This window comes from Pectinophora gossypiella, chromosome 23 (genome assembly GCF_024362695.1).
Source record: "Pectinophora gossypiella chromosome 23, ilPecGoss1.1, whole genome shotgun sequence".
NCBI lineage: Eukaryota > Metazoa > Arthropoda > Insecta > Lepidoptera > Gelechiidae > Pectinophora > Pectinophora gossypiella.
In genome coordinates, this window is record NC_065426.1 from 1,894,932 (window position 1) to 1,919,843 (window position 24,912).

General features: G+C 36.7%; 1 long non-coding RNA gene across 1 annotated transcript in view; it reads left to right on the top strand.

Moving 5' to 3' along the window:
- Positions 1-24,912, top strand: part of LOC126377438 (uncharacterized) — a 216,285-nt gene that overhangs the window by 42,019 nt on the left and 149,354 nt on the right. The window lies entirely within an intron of this gene.

A 24,912-nucleotide genomic window follows, 5' to 3' on the forward strand; every position in this document is an offset into this window, starting at 1 on the left:
GGATGTACTGTACAATCAAAGAGCAAAAGTTCAGTCACTGAGCCCAGCGAATTATTTGTAAACATTGGTGAAATTATGCGCTTATCGCTATCGACCCACCAGGGTCGATTAATTCTTCCTCTCAGACGACGCGGACGCCCTGAGCCGAGGTTCGCGCCAAACTGGGCACCCTCAGGCCTGTTGTCTTAAATTTTCTACCGGGTCAGAGCCTTCAGCGCTCCCCATTTGTCCGGCCAACTAGTTTATGCCGCCTGCGGCAAATATACAATAAGTCAAGTCAAAAAGAAAAGGTAAAATTATGAACCATTAGTTGTCATAATTATAAAATGGATGTTTTTGTAGGTGTTTTTACAGAAACGACATGTAACCAGGAGGTCTTAAGTGCAAACAGTTCATGTATTACTTTGCAAGAGTTTTACAGCTTATGGTACCTCACAAAACTTGGAATTTAAGTAATATATTATAGAAACTCAATTCAATAATAAAAAACGTGTTTTTTTTAAATGACATAATCGATCGATTGAGTCAAAAGATTGAAACTATGTTTTATAGTGAATCCATCTGGGTACAACACTATTTTTTGGTTTCTACTCACGAAATGTCAGTTTGATGCGCGTTGCCTACAGTCTTTAAATATAGACTTCGTTTCGATCGGCAATATAAGGGACTTTCCAGGCTAAGTTTCTCAAAAACAATATAGATGGCGCTGTAAAGATTTTCCTACGTTTAACCTTCGTGGATAACAGACATGCGTCTTTCATAGTGTAGTAAAAATGAGCGCTGAGCGTCGAGCGTTTAGCGCTGAGTCGACGCTTTGGAGCGTTTTAGACTCGAGCGTAAACCGCTTGAGTGTTTAAGGCTTGCGGGGGTTGAAGGCTCAGACTTCTACGCTCGAGTCACGCGCTCAAGCGTCTGAGATTTGTATTAATATTTTAATATTTCATTCATTTAATTCATTCATCATAAAAAATATATCTAAAACCATTTTATTTCGCGTATAATATAATACCTTTTTTTAACAATTCCTCTTATTAATTACTATTCAATCTAGACGCTCACGCTCAAGCTTGAGCCGAGCGCTGAGTCCGGCGCTCGGAATAGACTTTTTCACTTAAACGCTCAAGCCACTGCTCAAGCGTCAAGCGCCTCAGTCGAGTCCCGACTTGAGCATTAGCAATCTGCTCGAGCGTCGACTCCAGCGTTTAAGCGCTGACTCGAGCGGTTTTACAACACTAGCCTTTCATATTTTTTTTTAGGTAGTCGTGACCTTATGTTATGTTATGTTACTTTTAAAATTAAAAAAAAAATAAAGAATACGTATATAACATTTACTTAATGGTATGTTTAACTAGGTAACTCTACGTTCCTGGTACGTGCTAAGTGCATTCAAAGTCTTGCAGTTGCGTGCGATTATTTTTAGTGTCACTGTAGTTAAGTTGTGAACTTAGCTAAATAAATGTGCAAACATTTTACTTGGCTCTAAATACTGAAAAGGGTTCTCGGTGGGGACATACCACAAAAATTACTTTCGGATCCCTAGTTTGGTTATGACATTACAGGCTGATCACCTGATTGTCAGAAAGTAAGATGAAATGAAAATTTGCAGGCATACACGGTTATAAGACAGATATTATAATAATATAACAAGAATGCACAGTTAACCCTAAGAAATAAAACGGATAATAATAATCAATAATAAAAATCATAAAAGAAAAAGAAATAGAGATGATCCGTGCTTCGGAAGACTAGTTAAGTCGTTGGTCCCGGTTACTACCTACTTACTGGTGTATGTAGTCGTTACATGAGCCATGTCAGGGGCATTTGACGGCTTAATAATAACCCTAACTCCAGAATTGATGAGGTTGATAATCAACCACACAACTCACACGATAGAAGACTGAAAAAAAATCTAAAATTCTGTTTTAAATAACGGTCACAATTAGTACTCTTAACCGGCGAGCATGCATGAAGTCTTTGATGAGAGTGGAAGAAGCGAAAGTGGGAGGGTCGTAGTAAATGGAATTCCGTGGTTTATGCCTACCCCAAAGGGAAATGGGCGTGATTTAATGTCTAAATACTGAAGTAAACTGCTTGTTGTTGCTCACGATCCGGAGGTCCCGGGTTCGATTCCCAGTGGGGACATATTACAAAAATGACTTTGTGGCCCTAGTTTGGCTAGGACATTACTGGCTGATCACCAAATTATCCGAAAGTAAGATGACTACTATGATGATGATGATGGTTGATGGTGGATGATGGTGATGATGATGGTTACTATTTACTGATGTAATTATGTAGTCGTTACATGAGCCATGTCAGGGCCTTTGGCGGCTCAATAATAACCCTGACACCAGGGTGGATGAGGTTGGTACTCCACCTCACAACCCACACTATAGATAGATAGAACTACTTGTTGGCAGTAGGCTAACTACTACCTACCTATAATGTCTTGTCCATTCAGTATTTTTCGGGGGAAAAAAATGGACAATGAAAACAACGATCCGTAATAGCTTTGTTCAAAGAACGCGTGATTTACATCATAACGCCACTAGCTGGTTCGATTCCAAGCTCGTGCAAAAAACACTGAATACGACTTAGTTTGATTCCATCATAAATATCACATAGTTTCCATTAATCCTGGCTATTAGACATAAAAAATACCTCCATCAATCCGCAGTGGAGCAGCGTGGTGGAGTATGCTCCATACCCCCACCGGTTGATTGGGGAGAGGCCTATTCCCAGCAGTGAGACGTATATAGAAATGGTACATTGAAAATATAACTACTAATTTTTTTTCTGTAGCCTAATTAATGTCCCACTGCTGGGCAAAGGCCTCCCCCTTAAATTTTGTAATAAGTATAATTTTCAACAACAACTACTTATTGTTGTTGAAAATTATACTTATTACAAAATTGTATTATGTTTAATTAATTTTATTATCTGTTTATTATATAGCAGGCTGCTCACCTGCTACCGGTTCATAATATTAATCATAATCACCTACGGCCTTAGTACCAAAAGTGGCTGCAGTTTTTCTGATTACTAGCGGCTCTGCCCATCCCATTAGCCATTACTGGCGTGTATTTATAAATACTGTACTACCGTCAATATACCGACAAGAATACCTTTGTGGTGACTCGAAGACATACCGAAACAAATTATAAATTCAAACGACGTCATTCCTTGGAACGCTGTAAAATTGACTTTCTGATTGCACAGAAACTTTGTGAATTATTTTCCTTTAGTTTTAGTTAATTAGTTGATGCCGTGTTTAGACACTATTAAGGTTCGTTCAGATTATATTTAGCTTCTAACGAGTTCCGTAGGTCGTGACACTTCGTGGTTGTCACGTTCATGGGTGGTTTGATTTGCAAATTAAGTTCAGTTAATGTTGGGGTGCAAGAAATAATGTACAATGTCGTGGCTAAATCTTACAATTGATCATTTCATTATGTGCTCTATCATTGCATTATGTGCTAGATCATTTCATGAAATATTTTTTATTATAAATGGTCATATTTCACACATTCTCTCGAATTTAAGTATAATGCAAGGATTGAATTGTATTAAGTACACAGTATACATATATGTCGTGGCCAGATCATAGAATTGATCATTTCGTGATGTGTTCGACTGTTTCATGAAATGGTCATATTTCATGAAATAGAATATCACTGGTTGGCCACATCATGATGTAGTTCGGCCAGATCAAATGATCACAAAACGTTTAACGATATGAGCAATTAAATTCATGATTACTTCATGATATGGCCAAACGTTGACAATCATATCGTAAAACTAGTAACATTATCCACCGGCAGTGGCGCTGGTGTCGATTATTTTCAAAATTTGATCGATATTGTAATCGATGAATCAATGTAATTGTACAATTTTCGATATCGATAGAATTGATTAGGTAAAAAATGTTAAGCTAAGAAATTAATCAACTATTCGCATTTTTATTACACCACACAGCATGGACGATCACGAGCATTAATATGTATACACTTTGGTACCATGTCACATTAACTTTTTTGACAAATTGAACTGTAAGTCTCACTAAATGTCAAATATGTTAGTGCGACAGAGTCCTAAAGTGGGTACATTATATTGCTCATGACTGGACACCGCCTACATTAATGATATGGCCAAACGTTGATTGAAATATCATATACATAAGTTGAACTTATACTTGCTGAAAATATACGAGTATATTCCCAAATAGAACTAGTTAGAGGTACATCCATCGTAAGATGAACTATGCACCCACAGCTCACCGAGCTTTCTGTTAGACTAACGTGATAGGTGGTGAGCCGTATCGCCGTCTATAATGGTCGAGCCAACTGTGTTAGTGAAAATTGCATTTTGGTACAACTCCGGTACCGGGAATCCAACCGGCAATCTCCGTTTGAGAAGCAAGCCGGTGTTTTTTTTTTTTTTGACGTGACTTATTGTAGACTAGCTTTTGCCCGCGACTTCGTCCGCGTGGCGTGTTATAAAAGAGATAGGGTAAATGTGGGATAGTTGCCGCACTTTTTGAAATAGGCAAATAAATGATAGAATATGAGTTTTCATAAAAATTAAATGATTGTGATGTGTTGTGTACTTATTAATGAAATAAATAATTAAAGTATTTTAACATTAATAGTTGTATTTTTTTTTGTACAAAAGTAATAAAAAAGTATTATAATCGGGGATAGATGCCTAAAGTGTGGGTTAGATGCCATAATAATGATTTGGCTTGTGGGATAGATGCCCTATGCATATAATTAAAGATTGTCTTAGATTTATTTATTATGATTTAATTGACAAAGTACCTAAAATAAGTTTCTTAGTATCTTGTTTCACGAAACGTCTTTTCAGGGTCCTGGCAGGAATTCCATATCGACGAGATATTTCATTCAAGCCGTGCTTATTCTGGCTCATTTCTTCAAAAGCTTCTCTTAGGGCATCTTCCGTCCATTCGCCCCAAGGGCTTGCCCCTACTTTGCGCACGTACTTGCGAGGCATATCTAAAATATAAAAAATTGATTAAAGTTTCATACATGCCTCAAAGGGCATCTATACTCACAAAAAACTAGGCATCTATCCTTTTTCGAGGGGATAGACTCCGCGCAAAATATTGTTTACTTCAATGATAAAACATACGTAAATAATAAACAAAATCTTTTATTTAAGACATCTACACTTAAATAAAACAAAAATATAGACACTTACCTCATAAAATCAAAAGTTGCGAGCTTATCAATATTTCAGACGAACCAAATTCACGAATTAATTACCGCAAAAAATGTTCATTGTCTCACAATTCGCGACACGTCCATTCCAGCTAAGTGCGTGGCACTGCCTTAAGGACGGGCGGGGGTAGGGTTACGTTAAAACAAAACACAACGGGTCTAATGTTTATACATGTCGCTATGTGTTTACTGAGGCAACTATCCCACTGAGGCGTCTATCCCACATTTACCCTATCCTTGTGCATATCAAATTTCAAGCATCTAACTTATGCAGTTTAGATTTTTTCATAGATTTTTTCAAACAACTCCCATTTTTCAAAATACACCCATAACTAAACTTTATATTTACTAAGGTATGCATGCATGCTAGATTGCAAACATCTATCTTACGCGGTTTCGATTTTTAGCGTCTATCTTAAGTGGTTTAGATTTTTCATACAAAAGGATTTTCCCGCTAATTCCCGTTCCCGTGGGAATTCCGGGAATTCCTTCCTTAGTGCACCTCTACGGTACCTAAGCTACGTCCCTTCCAAATTTCAAGTGCTTACGTTTAGCCGTTTAGGCTGTGCGTTGATATGTCAGTCAGTCAGTTTCTCCTTTTATATATTTAGAAGATTTGCCGCAGATGGCATTAACTACTTGGCCGGAACAAGCCGGTGGTAGTACATAGGACTACAGGGACTTAGGCTATTTCCAACGAAATAGTCGTGACTTAATGTTATCAATACGAAGCTTTTTATCTACGACCTTCGGCGCACCACATACTAAAGACCTTCGATCCTCATTTACCCGAAACTACAAACATTACCATTAAGACTACGGTTTTGCCGTGACATTGTCTACAAATGCCAAAATGCTGTATTTAGGCATCCGTTAGTCACGCTATAGCACTATCATTACTTTTAGCTGAGCGCACGGTAGTATGTCCGCCAAGTTCGTAAAGCAAACAGGCGGAACGAAAAGGGACTTTTAATTTACGACTCATTTCCGTTAACTTTCAACTACTCATATGTTAAATAGATAGTCTTTATAAAAGCTTAAATAGAATATAAAAAAATCCTTCATGCAAATTGATAAACATGACTAAGGGACACTTGGCAAGTCGCACTATTGAGTTGCAAGAACAAATTAACTTCTTCAAAACAACTGAAATTCGTTATGCCTGACAGGTACTATTAGAAACTTCAAAAAATCTTGAAACTTATTTTTAACTTTTATTATTTATTTATTTATTTTATTTTATTTGGGTATTTATTATTATTTACTTATTTTATATAACTTAATTAAATATATATACTAAGTAGTGATCTAAATGTCACTTCTTTATTAGTACCCACTTGGGCACCCTCAAGTCTAATGTTTTACATTTTATACCCCATGAGAGCCGTTAGTACTTCCATATTGTGGACCAAACAGTCCCGCAAATCCAAAATAATCTACAATAAAAAAATATATTTATAAAATCATTATCCGACCTTACTTACTTTGCATGTTGATTTGCTACGCACTTGGCTTCTTTTACATCTTTATGTTTTTGGTGGGATTATTCATTAACTGAGTCTTCCGTGTTCGTTTATGGTATTTTAAGGCGGGGTTGGCAGATGAACTTGAAATTTTGGGTGATAAGGAATACGTCAGGGGAGGGAAGGGTTTTAAAAGCCAATACAAATCAGGTCGTGTTATTTTACATAATATTAATATCATTAATATATGAAACGATCGAAATTGTCTTTGAGCCGTGGTAGCCGATTTGAAAGAACGTTTGACTCTCATTGTAAAGTCGCAGGTTCGAATCCAGCACGGGCCTAAATCTATGATTTTCGAAATCGTTTTTCGAAATCATGGTTTGATCATAAAAATGATTATCACGTGCTCAGCGGTGAGGAAAAACATAGTGTGAAAACCTATGTGGGTTTCGAGAAATGCGTTTCGGGAGTATGTGACTTAACCTGTATTGGGCTGGTTGGTCAGACTTAGTTAATCCAGAGCTGTCAAATCTTCAGATTAGGTAAGCGGGCCAGGTGGAAAAGGGTTAACGCTAGGAAGATGATGGTGATCGAAATTGTCTTAGGCCAACAAGCCCATTAACAAAAGTGATAAAAGCCCATCAATAATAATAGTGATAATTATGAAAGAAAAATGTCTGTGTGTGTAATTATTTATAATTTAAAATGTTTTAATTAATTGTAATTTTAATTTGAGGAGCTCGGTGGCGCAGCGGTAAACGCGCTCGGTCTGCGATTGTTGAAGTAAAGCAACTTTCGCAGAGGCCGGTCATAGGATGGGTGACCACAAAAAAAAGTTTTCATCTCGAGCTCCTCCGTGCTTCGGAAGGCACGTTAAGCCGTTGGTCCCGGCTGCATAAGCAGTCGTTAATAACCATCAATCCGCACTGGGCCCGCGTGATGGTTTAAGGCCCGATCTCCCTATTCATCCATAGGGAAGGCCCGTGCCCCAGCAGTGGGGACGTTAATGGGCTGGTGATGATGATGATGAATTTTAATTTATAAGTGACTTATTGTATTTAATTTACGAATAAAACATTTAATGAACGGATTATGAGAAAAAGACCGTGATAATCGGAAGAAACATTTTATGTCAGGTAACCAAGACAGCTTGCAGTCACACTTGGCGTTGAAGACCTGGGGCCATATTACGAACAGCACGGTGACAAGATACCAGCGTATACAAGGTGTTAGTGACATCGTAACGAACACTGAGGGGGATGATTCAGACCATAATCCTGAGTGGAATTTTCGGTCGCAAATTATTCATGATTCTTTGTGTTTTTCAAATTATATTCTTTTGCGATGGAAAATTCCACTTGATATCTCAGAATAATGAGCTGAATCACCCCCCCTCAGTATTTGTTACGATGTCACTTCCACTCCGTACAAGTTTGTACGGCTTAGGGTTCGACGAGTTTGCCCTTTTCTAATTTGATAATGGGTAACTGGGCCCACTATGATTCAGTTTAAGACTGGGACGAGATGTCCCCTAAGCCGTTTGTACGGGAAGCCACTCTAGCCATACAAGTGCGTATGAGTGTAAGTGACACCACAAATTTTAGTGTTTTTTTTAAATATTTTCAGCTCGATACTTTTGCGACAGAAAATTCCACTTGACAACTACTCAGAATGAAGGTCTGAATCATCCCTAAAAGTTTTCGTTACGATGTCACTAACACCTCCAGTTTGTCAGTTTGTACGAAATTCCCTGGTTGATAAGTAGTTGAACACATTCTAAACTTTCTTTACTACTCGCAGTCCATGTTATTCTTTACAAAAACTTTAGCCCAAAACACGCTAACGTCGAGACAATAACTTAGGCATGCTAGGAATCCCTTTATGTCCTAAAATAACACAACAATAGACGAAGTCTCTGCCGGAACTTCAAACAAAAAACTATAGACCATTAATCTTTTTAAAAATAAAAAAACGCAGACATTTTGAAAATTTGGCACGGGGCGGATCGAAATATTAGTGCGTACCGAATTTTGACAGACAGACGGGACTATAAAAAATAAGCTTGGGGTCACATGGTGGCGTAATACATACATACATAAACAGCCTATATACGTCCCACTGCTGGGCACAAGCCTCTCCTCAATCAACCAGAGGGCGTATGGAGCATATCAACGCTGCTCCAATGCGGGTTGGTGGAGGTGTTTTACGGCTAATAGCCGGGACCAACGGCTTAACGTGCCCTCCGAAGCACGGAATCATCTTACTTTTTTGGACAATTAGTCAATCAGGTGGTGTAATGTCACAGTTTAATAAAATAATTGGTGTTGAGGGTCGACCCTAGTAGCTATAGACACTAATCACCCGAAGGGGGAGCCTGGGGTACTGTACTACAAGCCAACGCTTCTCACAGACCCCAGTCTCTCTCACCAAGAACTGTATCTTAATCTTGTTTTATTGTTAATTACCAATTATTGTGTTGATGTGAGAGTAATAAACATATTTTAATTTATTTATTTATTTACATCGCGGGCAGTCCATACAAAAAGAGAGAGAGTACCGTCTAACTTGAGAGAAAGAGAGAGAGAGAGAGAGTACCGTCTAACTTGTAAGTACGAGCGAGACACAGCCCGCGTGCTCTCCCGCTTTAGCGACTAATAACAATACTACTACGAATAGAATAATAGCGTTCAGCGGTAACACCACGTATAGAATTGAATTTTACATGCGAAAATGTCAAATTGCAATATTGCTTTTCAGATAAATTGTCACCCTTAGTCACCCTGATATGGCACTCCTTACTAAAACAGAGAGAGACAGAGAGAGAGTGAGAGAGAGTGAGAGAGAGTAGCGTCTAACTTGTAAGTACGAGCGAGACACAGCCCGCGTGCAGGGAAAGCAAGCACTTTAGCGATTTATGGCCATTTAAGACTAAAGTATAGAATAAGGAATCATACTAGGTACGTATAGAATTGTCATTTGTTGACATAATACAGGCTGTTAGTGACATCGTAACGAATACTGAGGGGGATGATTCAGACCATGATTCTGAGTTAATATCAAGTGGAATTTTCCGTCGCAAAATTCATGTTTTTTTTTTAGTTTTTTAATTATTTTTAATTCTATACTTTTGTGATCGAAAATTCAACTTGATATTAACTCAAAATACTGAGCTAAATCAGGCCCCTCAGTATTCGTTACGATGTCACTTACACCCCTTACCAGTACTACAGGTAGCTATACAAGTAGGTGTGGGTGTTAGTGACACCGTAACGAATACAGAGGGGGATGATTCAGATCATGATTCTGAGTAGATATTAAGTGAAATTTCCTGTCGGAAAATTTATGATTTTTTTTATGTTTTTTTAAATTATTTTCCGTTCTATACTTTTGCGACGGAAAAATCCACTTGATATCAACTCACAATCATGGCCTGAAACATCCCTCAAAGTTTTCGTTACGATGTCACTAACACCCTGTATATATGTGAAATTTATTTTTATATGTGAAAATGTCAAATTGCAATTGCTTTTTAGATGAATTGCACCTCTAGATACTAACAGGAGTGACTTCTTTTTATTGACGTGACTTATTGTAGATTTGCCGCAAATGGCATTAACTACTTGGCCGGACAAATGGGGAGGTGAGGGCTCTCACCCGGTACTGGGATGTGTCTGTATGTAGGTACTTGTTAACTAACCAATTATTTTTTTTATTATTAATATCAACTTCCTCTATGTAACCAAATCATTAACACGCGTAAAATATCTCTTTCTGGAACCCAATTTTTGTTTGCGTTTTATTTTACAGTTTTCGAGGAAACATAAAAATAATAAAAACGCACAAAGAATTGCAACCAGAAGGCCTTGGTCGATTTCTTTTTTTTTTCCCTTTTAAATACAGGAAGAATTCTCGCTTGCAATCCCTACAGGAGGAGTGAGCAGAAGTACAAATCGCTAATACGAAAAAAACCTTTATATTACCTATTATTATCCTTCATCCGCTCTACGTGTCCAAACCAACTTAACATTCCCTTCTCAATCTATATCGTCTTTAACACCACATCTCTGTCTTATCACACTGTTTCTCACTCTATCACTCAACTTAACACCGCAGATGCTACACAAAGACCTCATTCCTACAGCATTAATCCTACTTTCATGCTTCTTCTGCCATACCCAACATTCACTACCACAAATAAGTACTTACAAAATATACTTTATTGCACCAAAATAAAAGTAGATATTTACAAAAGACCCTTAACGAAATACATGGCAAATAGTGGCCTTATCCCTTAAAGCGATTTCTTCCAGACAACCGTAAGGATGGAGAACTATAAGTACAACTAAGTAATAAATACATGTAAGTCACGCGTCGGTCTGTGATGTCCTACAATTTGATTACCTGAAGCTCTGCCCACCCCAATATGAATTACTGGCATGATGCTATGCAGAACAGAATTTACCTAGATCCAGACATTTAGTAGAAACCATTAATCTTAATGATGGATGGACCGTGTTAAGGTTTTAGCCAAATTATGACAGGTTAAAAAATTAGATTCTAAATAGAAAAGAGTAATACTTATTTGCAATTTTATCTTTTGTTGAATGGATGAAAAATGCTTTTAGAGTAAAAAATTGAATCGTTTATGTCGAAAAAAGTTTTTAATGTTACGCCTTTGTGTTAATGATAATTCAAATTCAAAAATATCTTCATTCAATAGGTAACATAGTTACACTTTGAATCGTCCGTTTTGCATAACGAACGTCTCATCCGCCTAAAACTACTGCATCTTCTCACAACCTGTATAGCCGGGGAAACGAAGGTGCAAGAAAAACCTCAGTTCCTAGACAGTTAATCAAATCAAATCATATCAAATATACTTTATTGCACAGAAATAAATTTCAACAATGAAATATAACACATGAATACAGTACAGTTTGAACGTGTTTTTTTTTTAATTCCGGGCCATGTCTTCTAATAATCACTAATTTAAAAATAAAGTTACCTGTCTAGAAAATGTAGGTATGTATATTTACGTTATTTATTTTATAAGGTCAGTCAGTACTCACTTGTCCCCTATACTTCATCCCCTAGTTGTAGATGCGGCCCCTATTTAGAAACTCATTGGTCCCCCGTTAGAAGGACAATCAGTATTTATTTATTTTTAAAGTACTCACTCGTCCCCTGGATTATGTTATAGATTCTGCACCTCCCCAGGTGTTCATTGTTTTTGACGTGACTTATATGCTGCAGATGGCATTAATTTATTGGCAAGAGAAAATTAAATGGGGAGTGGTGAGTCTCAGATTCTCACCTGGTACAAAATTCAAGACAACAGGCTTGAGGGTGCCCAGTTGGTCGCGAAGGGATAATATTTTCATAGAATCAATCGACATTTATCGGGTCGATAGCGATAATGCCTTATGTATCCTATCAGGAAATTGGTTGCCTAATAGACAATTAGCCATATTTTTATAAAAAGCGTTGGCAAATTAGGTACCTTTCAGAACAAAAGTTTAACTTTTATTGGAAACTCCAAGTTCGTAGAGTGTACTTAAAAGGTCAAAATAAAAGGTTAGGGCACGAGTAGATTTTATAAATTTTAGGGGACCACTGAGAACAGGGGATCAATACTATAACCCTAGAACCCTGTCGCACTGACATATTTGACATTTATTGAGACTTACAATTCAATTTATCACAAAAGTTAATGTGACATGGTTCCAAAGTGTGCAATATGAATGCTCGTGACCGTTACTCTGACTACCCCAGTTGGCTATACTATAGTAGTGCGCTTAAGTTGCGAACCTCAAAATCGCGTGCCGAGACGATCTAACGAAGAAAATTTCATGTTTCATAGGCATTCCATATATTTTCACTGTTTTTCTTTCTATTTTCAGATTTACACTGTCAAGGGCATGACATAACTTCATTATTTACACGCAAACTAGACAAAATTCAACCTTATTGTGTTGGAAGAAGGTTGGTGGAGCATGCGGTGTAAAATGGTGAAGATGTTCAAATAAAAGGCAGGGCTATGAATGAATGACGCAATGGCGTGAATTCACAGTTTTTGGCGGGTTTCGAGTTTCGGTCTTATTATAAGCTATAAGCGGATAAGGTATCAATAAAATAGGGCTTCTTCTCTCCTGTAGGTTGTGAGTGCGAAGGGAGCGATGGCTGGCTTTCGCGTCGACTCGTGTTCGGGTGCTGCGTATGTGGACAGGCCTGTTTCTGTCAGGGAGCTCATAAAACACTGGTTCTGTGATAAAGTCACATAAACTCTTTATTTTTCACTTTCCTTCCACCGACTGCAATTGGCATACCATTGTATTTAAGTTTATAAATTATGCAATACAAACTGGATTTTAAAAAAGAAAGAAAGGAAAACATGAAGTAGGACTAGGGCCCTGTGCTGGGAGGTTTTCTGGCCACGTCTGTCAGCGTTACAGATTCCGATGTGGTAGTAGTTTTACAGCTAGTTACATAATATGTAATTTAATTTTTGACGTAAATGTCTGATATTGAATGTGTTCCTCTGGTTATTAAATAACTTGTAATGTACCCTCATTGCTTTAAAATATGTGTTGCTGTTGCAGTTTCTTGTCATTTCATCTCCTCAGCCATAACACAAATGTTACATTGACCTTCAACTTTCAACTTCCATGATAATTACGTTGAATAAATGATTCTGATTTCTGATTTCCTGATATTTGGATCAGATACGTATAGAATTATGTTGCTACCTATATTTCTTCTCTTTATTTTGATCAGAATAATAATGGGTGGAAGATGTGTTGTGCCGTGATGTAATAACAAGGGTCATCATTTATATTATACCCAAAAACAAAGATAAAAGATGCAAAAAAAAGGAAAAAATTAAAAAATCTTGATATTAACAAAGATGTCTGTTATCCATGAAATGAGAAGGTTAGACGAAGACAAAACTGTACAGCACCATCTACAGTTTTTTTGGGGAACGTAGCCTGGAAAGTCCCTCGTTTAAAATTGCTAAACCGCTAACAAAGAGGCGCAGACGCATGTAGATGACATGCTTTTATGTTTTTCACAACATTATGTTGCCTGTCTGAGTACGAACTAAGGATGGAGTAGATAAAGCTGCTAACGAAAATTAGTTTATTTTGTAAATAACTCACGCCCGTAATCGCTTACGGGGTGGGCAGAGCCACAAGTAATCAGGAGACAACTTACACCTGTTTATACGAAGTCGTAAGGTGGACATGGTGAACCTTATTATGGTGGTATGAAGGTGGTATTGAATCCATGATTTCATTCAGAAAACGCGTGACTTTACACCGTAGTATCCCTATTTCGAATCCCGGCTCGGGTTTTTAACCACCGAATTTGACATTATGACTTTGAATTCATATTTAGATCAAAGATACTGACTATCACCTAATTTCCAGGATTTGTATCCAGTTGGTGGCAATAAGATTAATGATTATCTAAGATATGAATACATATAGGATAAGCTGTCTGGGAACTGATATTAGGCAGTCAAATTACTAAATTGTATACCAGTTTCTTTTTTTAAAAAGAGAACGTTTTGGGCCCTGTGCCGAGGTTTTTCTTGCAACTTCTTTTACCCAGCTGTACAGGTTGTAAGAAGCTGCAGCAGTTTTAGGCGGATGAGACGTTAGTTATTTACAGAATGACGATTCAAAGTGTATAACTATGTTACCTACTGGATAAAGACATTTTTTCATCGTTTTTTTTTGTATTTTTTTTTTGTATTTTTTTTTATTGTTAACCCCCCCCCCCCACCCCCCAACATAGCTGGCGAAAAGTGGTCGCCTCATTCTCCCCCTTTATGATACGGGCGTGATGCTCTGCTATGTTGTTGAGTAAGTAAAAATCATCTATCGAGTGACTTCAGCATTCCTACCACGCCTATCCCTACGTTGGAAATTGTTTGCCCAACCATGACATCAAACCCTGGACTGTACAATCAAAATCCAATTAAATGGTAAAGGGTGGTGGTGACTATAGGTGTGCCCTGACGTCATAGCAAACTGTAGCACGCGAAAACACCTCGCCAATTTGGATGTTTGTGTCGTAAAATGAAAGTATGGTGTATTAGTGACATCGTAACGATAACTTTAAGGGATGATTCAGACCATGATTCTGAGTTGATATCAAGTGAAATTTTCCGTCGCAAAAGTACCTATGTAACTAAAAATAATTTAATTATTAAATAAATTTAATGACATTTATTTAAATCTGTACAACAATGAATTTCATTATTAGGACCTTTGCATGAATTGACACTTTTATATTTTAAATTTTGTATGATTTATGTAATTTAAATGCACGGTAAACTTTATTTTTTGTAACATCTGTCACACTGCATTTATGGCAAATAAAGAATAAGATACTTATCAAAAAAACAATATTTTCATTAATTTTGCGACAGGTAATTCCACTTGAATATCGACTCAGAATCATGGTCTGAATCATCCCTATCATATTCGTTACGTCACTAACACCCTGTATACCTATGTGCAATGTTATATCTATAAAGCTCGTCGATTTTTTTACTTATTGTACATTTGTCCCACATGGTATTAACTACTTGGCCGAACAAATGGGGAGCGTTGAGGGCTTTCACCTAGTACAAAATTTAAAACATCAGGCCTGAGGGTACTCAGTTAGGCGCGAGGCTCAGGGCGTCGTCAGAGAGGATTATATTTGAAAGAATTAATCGACCCTAGTGGGTCGATAGCGATAAGCACTGAATGAGGGAAATTGTCTACCACGCCGGCGCGGTGTGGTCGGTATCGGGGTCCTGAAGTTTTGTTGTCGTGAACTGATTAGCCGCCTCTATGGGTAGAGTAATCGGGTCGTCAGGACGGTATAAAGATCTTTTTAAAAATCACAAAATCAATCCATATAAAAAAGTTCAGTTTATATTTTTTATCTGGGTTGAAAGTAGCGTGTTTGTTGCGAAGTATTTTTAACAAAAATCTCATACTGGAAATCGAACCCACGACCTACTGCTCAGGACGCCTAACCAGTATACGGAGGTCGTCTAAAACAATACGAATATACTGCCATAACAAACACTCTAACAGAATAAAACAAAAAAATAACTAAAAATTCCTCATTCCATTTGTTATCTCCGGTCTAATGGCAAAACAGAGTAAGTACGTTTTAGCGAAAATACGGGTAGACATCTCATTTGTGGTGGAAACACTTTCGTGTCGTGTCGCCATCGGCGATACAACCTCTAGACTCCTAATATTAGATCAGCAAGTTCCAGCAGATGACTCGGTGAAAGATAAATTATAAAATGACAATTCATTTTTCGTTTTGAGGTTTTAATAATGTCAATTTCATATCGAAAATTAACGTATGTAACATAAATTTTAGGCCTGGTGATTACTTGTCCCTTTCTTTTTTAGCGAATAAGAAAATGACAGGTATAACTTAAAATAAAATAAAGACGTGTGTGCAGGAATTGTTGCAACCCGTTTGACGTGTGCTGTCAACTTAATTCTGTCGGGTTATTCGCCAATATAAAAATTTGGGGGGGTTTTAAAATTTCTGCCTAAAATTGACGTGTGTTCCATAAATTTTATGTCTGTCGATTACCCGTCCCTTTCCTTTTCGGCGGATAAGAAAATGACAGATATAACTTAAAATAAAATTAGATAGTGTGTATTGGAATCAGCATCATTACAAAACTAAAAATTAAACTAGGTTCAAAATAAAGTCCGCGCCACGAAAAATGTCCATCGGCCGCGGCGCTACTGTCGCAGTTTCTGCCTAATATTATTATGACTTGCCAATTAGTTTCATGAAAATCCGTCGACTTCTTTCGTGGCGTGAATTATTATTTTAAACTAAGTTCATTTTTAGTCTTCGCTTTGTAATAAAAGTCTTAAATCTGATGTTTTTGAATTGTTCTTTTTTCTTTTCTTTAAATTTCAAACATCAGGTATCTATTTGGTTATATCGGCGATGGTGGTGGACAACAGCACCTTCGTGTCGTGTCTTCAATTAGCGGCTGGGATAATGTCTAACATGACTACATAGCCTTGGAAACTTCTAGTTTTGGCCTTACATCGTTTTAACGTGTTCATTAGGCTACAGGTTAATTGGAAAAATCACATTAAATGTAAAAATCTTTGTTAACATTGAATAAATAAAATATTATAGCAATGATTTTTTTTTTCTATTATCCACGGTAAGTAGCTAAGTTCCAAACAATAGGATAGTTTCCAACTAGTCAAATCAGTTAATTTTTAACCCCCGACGCAAAAACGTCGGGGTGTTATAAGTTTGACGTGTCTGTGTAAATGTGTATGTGTCTGTCTGTGGCATCGTAGCTCCCAAACGGATGATCCGATTTTAATGCGCTTTTTTTTGTTTGAAAGGTATATCAGTCGAGAGTGTTCTTAGCTATGTTTGGTGGAAATCTGTTCAGGTCTTCAACGTCATCAGGTCGTTTGTTATGTGTGACAGGAATGTTACACGCTCAGTTTGCTTGCAAGCATATGTGGGATAAGTTATTTTTTGCATTTTTAACCTTTTGTCATAATAATTAAGTACTTTTTTTTTGGTCGGGGTATTTTTTAATTTTTAATTTAATTTTTACACGGTATTATTATGGAGTTTGTACGAAAAATTAACCTGTGACGTCATAGAAAAACGTGACAAAAGGTCACACTAATTATTATTCATTTTTCTTTATTACATAAATAAGTTAAATAGAAAAAATACGTTTTTTGTCACCTTTAGGTATTTCTTTATTTAGTACTTAATCAGAATTTCATAATTTATTTTTGACCTAGGAAACTACCCAATTAGTATGTTTTGTTAATTAGTGTTAAGTATGCCGAATAAATATTTTTTCTTTCTCAATACGGGGCCTATGGTGGTTCAATAATAACCCTGACACCAGGGTTGACGGGGTTGATATTCTCACAACCCACACGCTAAAAAAAATTACCATGTGTGTATTATATTCTGAATCAGGAAAACATATATGTATATAATTGTTCCATTATATAACACAGCAGCTATGCATTTTTTGCAATTTCAAATATACACGCATACATAAAGTCGCGCCTATTTTTCACAAGTAAGCAGAGAATATGGATCTTCATTTGCTTCAGTCCTGACACGCTTCTCTCGCTTCCAAAGCAAAGCAGTTTCAAAGACGACAATTCTATGAGATTTATACTGTCACAGTCACCACCCTTGTTTTACTTTTGTTTTCTAAGAACTTTGTAAATGTTTTAAGAATGCTGTTTAGGGTAGGGATACAATAGACTCTAATAAACTCTAAACGCCTTATAATAAATGAAGAATAAACATAATACCAGGTTAAAAATATAGTTCGCGCCACGAAAGACGTCTCGCGGCTGCGGCGCTAGTAATAATGGTCAGGGGGGTTAAAATGGCCACATCGGAGCAAAGCGGGTCATGCTCAAGTCTCTGTTTTTATACGAGAACTGTCACATTGACGTGATCTTGAGTGCAAACTCGAAGCTGAGATTAGTTTATTAATACCACCCATACAAAAACAGAGACTTAAGCATGACTTTGAGGGCAGTCTCAGCTGAGAATCATTTATTAATACCACCCTTAGGGTCATGCTCAAGTCTCTGTTTTTATATGAGAACTGTCACATTGACATGATCTTGAGTGCAATCTCGAAGCTGAGATTAATTTGTCTCTACTCCATAAAGTTGAAGTTGAAGTACAACCCATATAAAAACAGAGACTTGAGCATGACTTTGAGGGCAGTCTCGGCTGAGATTCGTTTATTACTACCACCCTGAGAATGAAATATTGCTTTTTGACATTTGTTTGCATTGCGCACTTACTTTTATTAGCGCAAATGTCAAATTGCAATATCGCTTTCTTAGATGAATTGCTTCGATGTGGCCATTTTAACCCCCCTTGTATAAAAAAATATTAAGACTTCACAATTATTTTCATTATCTACTCGGGTAGGTACATAATTATTCGAAAATACAATATAATAGCAAAAGCATATATATAAAAATAATTGTTGTTTGATATTTAGATCACATTATGTATGGGTACTTTGAATTATGTTGCTACCTATATTGCTTCTCTTTATTCTAATCAGAATCAAAATGGGATCAAAATGGTTGTCTTTGATTACTTGTGGCTCTGCCCACCCCATTTGGGATTACGGGCGTGAGTTTATGTATGTATGTATGTAATCAAAATGGGTGGAAGATGCAATTGTGTCTGGAAGTAATAAAAAGGGTCATAATTTGGCTTAGGGGACATCTCGTCCCAGTCTTAAACTGGGCCCAGGGACGAGTTTCCCCTTTTCTAATTTGATAGTGGGTAACTGGGCCCACTATGATTCAGTTGTTGGGACGATTACACCATCCAAAAACAAAAAAAAAAAGGTGCAAATGTCTGTTATCCATGAAATTAGACGGTACAATACAATACAATACAAATACACTTTATTGCATCAAAATAAAAAGAAATAATTACAAAAAGTCTCTTAACTAAGTACATGGCAAATGGCGGCCTTATCGCTTAAAGCGATTTCTTCCAGACAACCATAAGGTGAGGAAAAAGGTAAAAAAAAATAAAAAAATTGAAAGATTGCGGGTTTGCGGGTTTTACGGTTAACGAAAGAAAGCCTGTACAGCGCCATCTATTATTGTTTTTGAGAAACATAGCCTGGAAAGTGCCTCATTAGCTTTCCCTAAACTCGGTACACCACTACCTTAGTGTTTAAAGGCGTAAGAAGCCTATTATGCATTACAAAGTAAAGTTAGTAAAGCGCAATTTTTTTTTTTTCAAGTACAAGACATGCGCACTGTAGCAAAGAAACGAAAAAATAAAAAAGCTACTTACGTCGGTTTACCTTAATAGACATTTCTAAGTTTATAGTTTGTGGTAGGTTTTAGGATCTACTCTGAACCGGCGTGCGTGTATGAAACAGTTGATGAATTTGGAGGAAGCAAATGGAATTCCATAGCCTCGGTGGGAAATAGGCGTGAGTGTATGTATGTATGTATTTTAAAGTTAAGTCATAAAAGAAGAAACCTTACAACCCTTTAAGTCTGTATAGAAGCTCGAAAAAAAATTATTTTTTCAGACATGGCTGTATGGGCATAGGTCCCTTTGCCTTGCCCTTCAGGGAGAATCAACCGAAAAAAAAACACTCTGATTCTATCCGCCTAAATGCTAGGTAATAGCGCTCTCTTTTACATAACTTTCGCGCCTTAGGTTGAATTTGTTTCAGTTAGGGTCCTATCACATCTCATATCGTAGCTGCCAAGGAGTGGCTGTATGCACCTCTGCCTACCCCTCCAGGGTCCAAGCGTGATGCTATGTTATGTTATCTAGTTTTATTATTTTTAAGCATTTTATGAAGTCTTTCATAATATATTGTAATCTCACGCGACATCTCCGACAAAAAAAGAAAAAAAAAGGCTTTTTTCGTAGAACCGTTGCACATGCACATCACATCGCCTCAGCTATTGTTGACTGCGTGTCAAAGACGAATCGAGAAACCTATCGTTATCTCTTTCTCTCCTACAGCGTTCTCGATAAGTCTGTCTCGCTCTCCACTGGCGTGCAAGAAAAAGGAAGCAGACGCATGAGTCGTTTTTTGAAATTTGAATAAATTTACACTTTAAAAGAGTTAAAACGCAAAGGTTTTTGAACTCGACTCTGCCTTGTCATATTACGACGGTCATAAAATGTATACAAGCTCTAATGTGGAGAATTAAACACCATTATACGGTGATGATACGGTTTAAAGTCGATTAAAGGTTACTTCATGTGTAAAGGAAGTGATTATAAGAACACAATAGTTTTGTTGATCGTTCCGGTTTTTTTATTTTATTTTCAAGGATGCCATGATAGCCCATTTTGAAGAGCACTTGAGTCTCACTGTGAAGCCGCAGGTTCGAAACCCAGCATAGGAAATCAATGATAGTCGTTTTTTTTTTTCGAATTCATATTTGGACAAAAGATTACCACATGCTCAGAGGTGAAGGAAAACGTCGAGAGGAAACCCACATTCCCGAGAAATACGTTTCGGAGGTATGCGACCTAACCTGTATTGGGCTGGTTTTCTCTCACTTTGGAGGGTCGGCAGGCAGTCGTTTCTGTAAAAAATCGGACCTGTCAAATCCTTAGGTAAGCGGACCCTGTGAAATAAGGATAACGGTAGGGAGATGGTGACATTAACACCCCCACCAATTGTGGTGTGGTGGTACACCGACTTGCTTCTCAAACGGGGAGCACCAGTTCGAACCCTGGTACCGGACTTGTACCATGGAGTTATTATTATTCTATGTCGTTTCCATATCTCGGGATTATGGAGTCCCGGACTTATAATTATTTAATAATTATTAATACTCTTTATTGTACACAATAATTAAATTAATGACAATAAATCAAACTTAGGTACAAACGGTGGACTTATCCTCAAATTAGAATTCAAAAATATCTGTAATCAGTAGGTAACATAGTTACACTTTGAATCGTCAATTTCGAACGACTCATCCGCCTAAAACTACTGCAGCTTCTCACAACCTGTATAGCCGGGGAAAAGAAGCTGCAAGAAAAACCTCGGCACAGGGCCCTAGAGTAATTTAGCTGCCTAATATCAGTTCTCAGACAGACAATCCCATGCATTCATATCGTCTAAATAATCACTAACCTTATAATAACCTTTTTTGCAAAGTTTCTAAAAGAGATCCAAAAGATATCTCTAAAAGAGATCTCTTCCAGACAACCTCGCATGGTGTGAGAGGTCAATAAAAGTGGGAAGGCACAAAGTGTACATAATAAAAAATAAAAAGAATATCCTATCATAGTTGTCTCGACCATTTACATATACTTATATACTTTATTGCACTTAACAACTAGTTACATCACAAACAAGAAATGGACGTTTACAAGGGTGGACTTATCTCTAAGAGAGATCTCTTCCAGCCAACCCAGAGGTAGTATGAGAGTAACTGCGGAAGAATAAAAAGAGGTGCAATATATTAAATACATTATAATAATTATAATAATATCTACATATAAAACCGATTAAATATATATATATATATATATATACACAAACATATGCCTAAGCCTCCATAAATATACATATACACATATAAAATATACTATACCTACATACATACCTATTATATATATAACAATATACTTAGACTACGAATACTCTATGGATAAAAAGTGCTCTTTGACTCTCTTCTTAAAAATTAGGTAAGAGGAACTCTCCTGAACTACCCTCGGCAGCCTATTTCAGAGCATGAGCACTTATAGACGGCTATACAGCTCACCATCACGTTAGTCTAACAGAAAGCTCGGTGAGGTGTGGGTACTTAGTTCATCATGCGATGGATGTACCTCTGACACCTCCAATTGGGATATAACTATACGGCGGACAACTAGCTTACTGTGATATATGTGCTCAACCCATCACTATGCGGAAAGGCTTCTAATAACACCGCATAGGATAAAGCCACCATGGTATCATCTATTTTTATTATGAACACGTTCCACAGGAAATCATGCCTCTTCGATGGCAGCTTGCATACAGGAAGTGTAGTTACCAACGTAGATTCAAGTTACTTACTCGGGATTAGTTAGTAAATGAACTAGGGTTATCTAAGTCATCTATTTAAAAAATGTGCTGCTGTTGCAGTTTCTTGTCATTTCTTCTCCTCAGCCATAATACCTTGCGAAATGATGTAAATTCAAAAGTTTTACATTGACCTTCAACAAGTTTATCCATGATAATTACGTTGAATAAATGATTCTGATTTCTGTTGCTAAGCAATCCGATTAATTTTCTAATTAGCGCGACTACTGACCAGTTTTGAAGGCCTGGACTCCTGTTAAAGCTTAAATAAGCTAGACAAAAGAAATTCTAATTAGACGATTATTAATTAACCTGATGTGATTGCTTTTGTCTTCCCCTCAGCGTTACAGATTCCGATGTGGTAGTAGTTTTACAGCTAGTTACATTATATGTAATTTAATTTTTGACGTTCAAAAAGCGCTAACTTCGTAAGCCAATTTTGAAAATTTAATATATATATATATTTTTTTTTTTTAATTTGATCTTCAGGTCTGCCAGCGAGTAATGGAGCGCAGCATGTTGGGTGAGAAACTGATTGATCGTGTCAGAAATACCGTGCTGCGTTCTAAGACTCAAATATCGGACGTGGTTCACGCAGGCGCCAAGTTGAAGTGGGATTGGACAGGTTACTTCTGTCGGACGCCTAACGATCTGTGGGCTAAGATCACCACAGAATGGTCTCCGAATAGAGACAGACGCAGGAGTGGCAGACCGAGGCAGAGATAGCGCGACGACTTGGTTGCTTTCCTGGAAATCTGGCTGGAGCACTGGAGAGAAAGTCCTGGAAGAAATGGAGGGAGGCCTTTGCTCAGCAGTGAGACACTTTAGGCCAGATTATGTAAGAGATAAGATCGTTTTTAAGGCGTCCAGTCCTCTTAATGCCTAAATAAAACTGAATTTCCATACGATATCAACTCTTACATACTCTACTGAGAGACTTGAGCAGTCCTGAGAAATTGTAATCACCAACCAAGGAAAAATAAGTTAGGTCAAAAAGAAATACTTAATGAAACTTAAGAATTTAGGTGCTAATAACCAGTCTACCTAAAACTTCATTTTTAAAAAGCAATTTAAAACCCGTTTCTTTTTTAAATTTAATTACACAGAGCAGTGAGCAAAAATTTTAAGAACTCTTTTTTTTTTTCTTTTTTCTGGTATTTTTTTTCGCATCCCAATGCCTGTCAGATGAAAGTTTTAAATGTTTAAATGTATGTGTTTCAGATAACTTGATTTAAGGCTGTGCACCTAACGAATGTTTTTTTTTTCTTTTCCGATTAGTCAGATAAACGGTTTGGGTGAACGCGAATTAAAAAGACGCCTCTGGCCAAATATGCGGGCAGATGGGGGATAACATTATTTTTAATTGCTGTTGAATGTTTGAGTTCATTACTATTTTTTATCGGGTTATACTTGTATGTAAAATATATATAAAATAAAAATAAACTAAAACAACAACAACAAAAAAACTTGTTTTTTCATATAGTTTCTTTTTTATTTAAAAACATTAATATAGTTACATAGTCTATATATTGTGTGTACTTTTAGGCTTTCCTTTATCGATCAAGGTCGTAACGGCAGATATAAAGCATAAGTACCTACTAACTCTCCTAAGATGTTATACTGTGAAAAAAAAGAAAAAAAAATAGAAAAAAAATGAATTTACCGCACTGGCTCTATACCTTGGTGGCATCTGTCTAGTCATTAGAACCCTAAGGTTCTAAAAAGAAAGACATAAACGGAATCAAAAATCGAACGCTTACATTTTATTTTTATTAATTTTACACCTTTTTCCAGGAAAAGTAAATAACCCAGGTATTTTAAAATTTCAGTTACTCGGAAAAAATCGATACGCAAAGGAAATAAGATATTCAGCCTGCCATAATTTAATTAAACACAGACAGAAGAAATAAATTACTTGGTTTTAACATGATGCTAAGTTACGCCCAAAGTTGATTTATCTTCGATTTATATAAATGGATAAATGTTTGATTTATCGTAAGTTTTGTAAGAAATTGTTATGTAATTTTCAATACTTGATTTAAGAAATGTAATATAAATGTAGTAATTTAACAATAAATATATTAATGACAGAATTGGCATAAAATTAAAAAGTACTAATATATTTTTTTCAACATGCTTGTTTTTGATTTATTTATTTTTTTTGGGCACAAAAAACTTTACCCATTTTCGCCTTCAATGCAGGTATTTACACATACCTAATTTATATTATACCTAAAAAAATATCAATAAGTAGTATTTTAGATAACGTAACATTAGAAAATTAGACACGAAAAATTACCCCTTTGCCCATCAGTAGATTAAAATAGGCCAAATTATTGTTTTTTTTTTACCATTGAATTTGAAATTAATGTTTTTTTTTTCGTTACGTATGAGTCTTACACGAAAAAACTAAATGTTTAGACCACAAAAACATTACCGATATTTTTTTCTTTGCAAAAGAAAAATCGCCGGACGCAAAGTTGAGTGAGTGAGTGAGTGAGAAAAAGTGAAAAAAAAAGTACGCGACCACTTTTGCCTAAACCGGTCGTGCCAACTTCACCACTCGTCGTTCACACGAAGG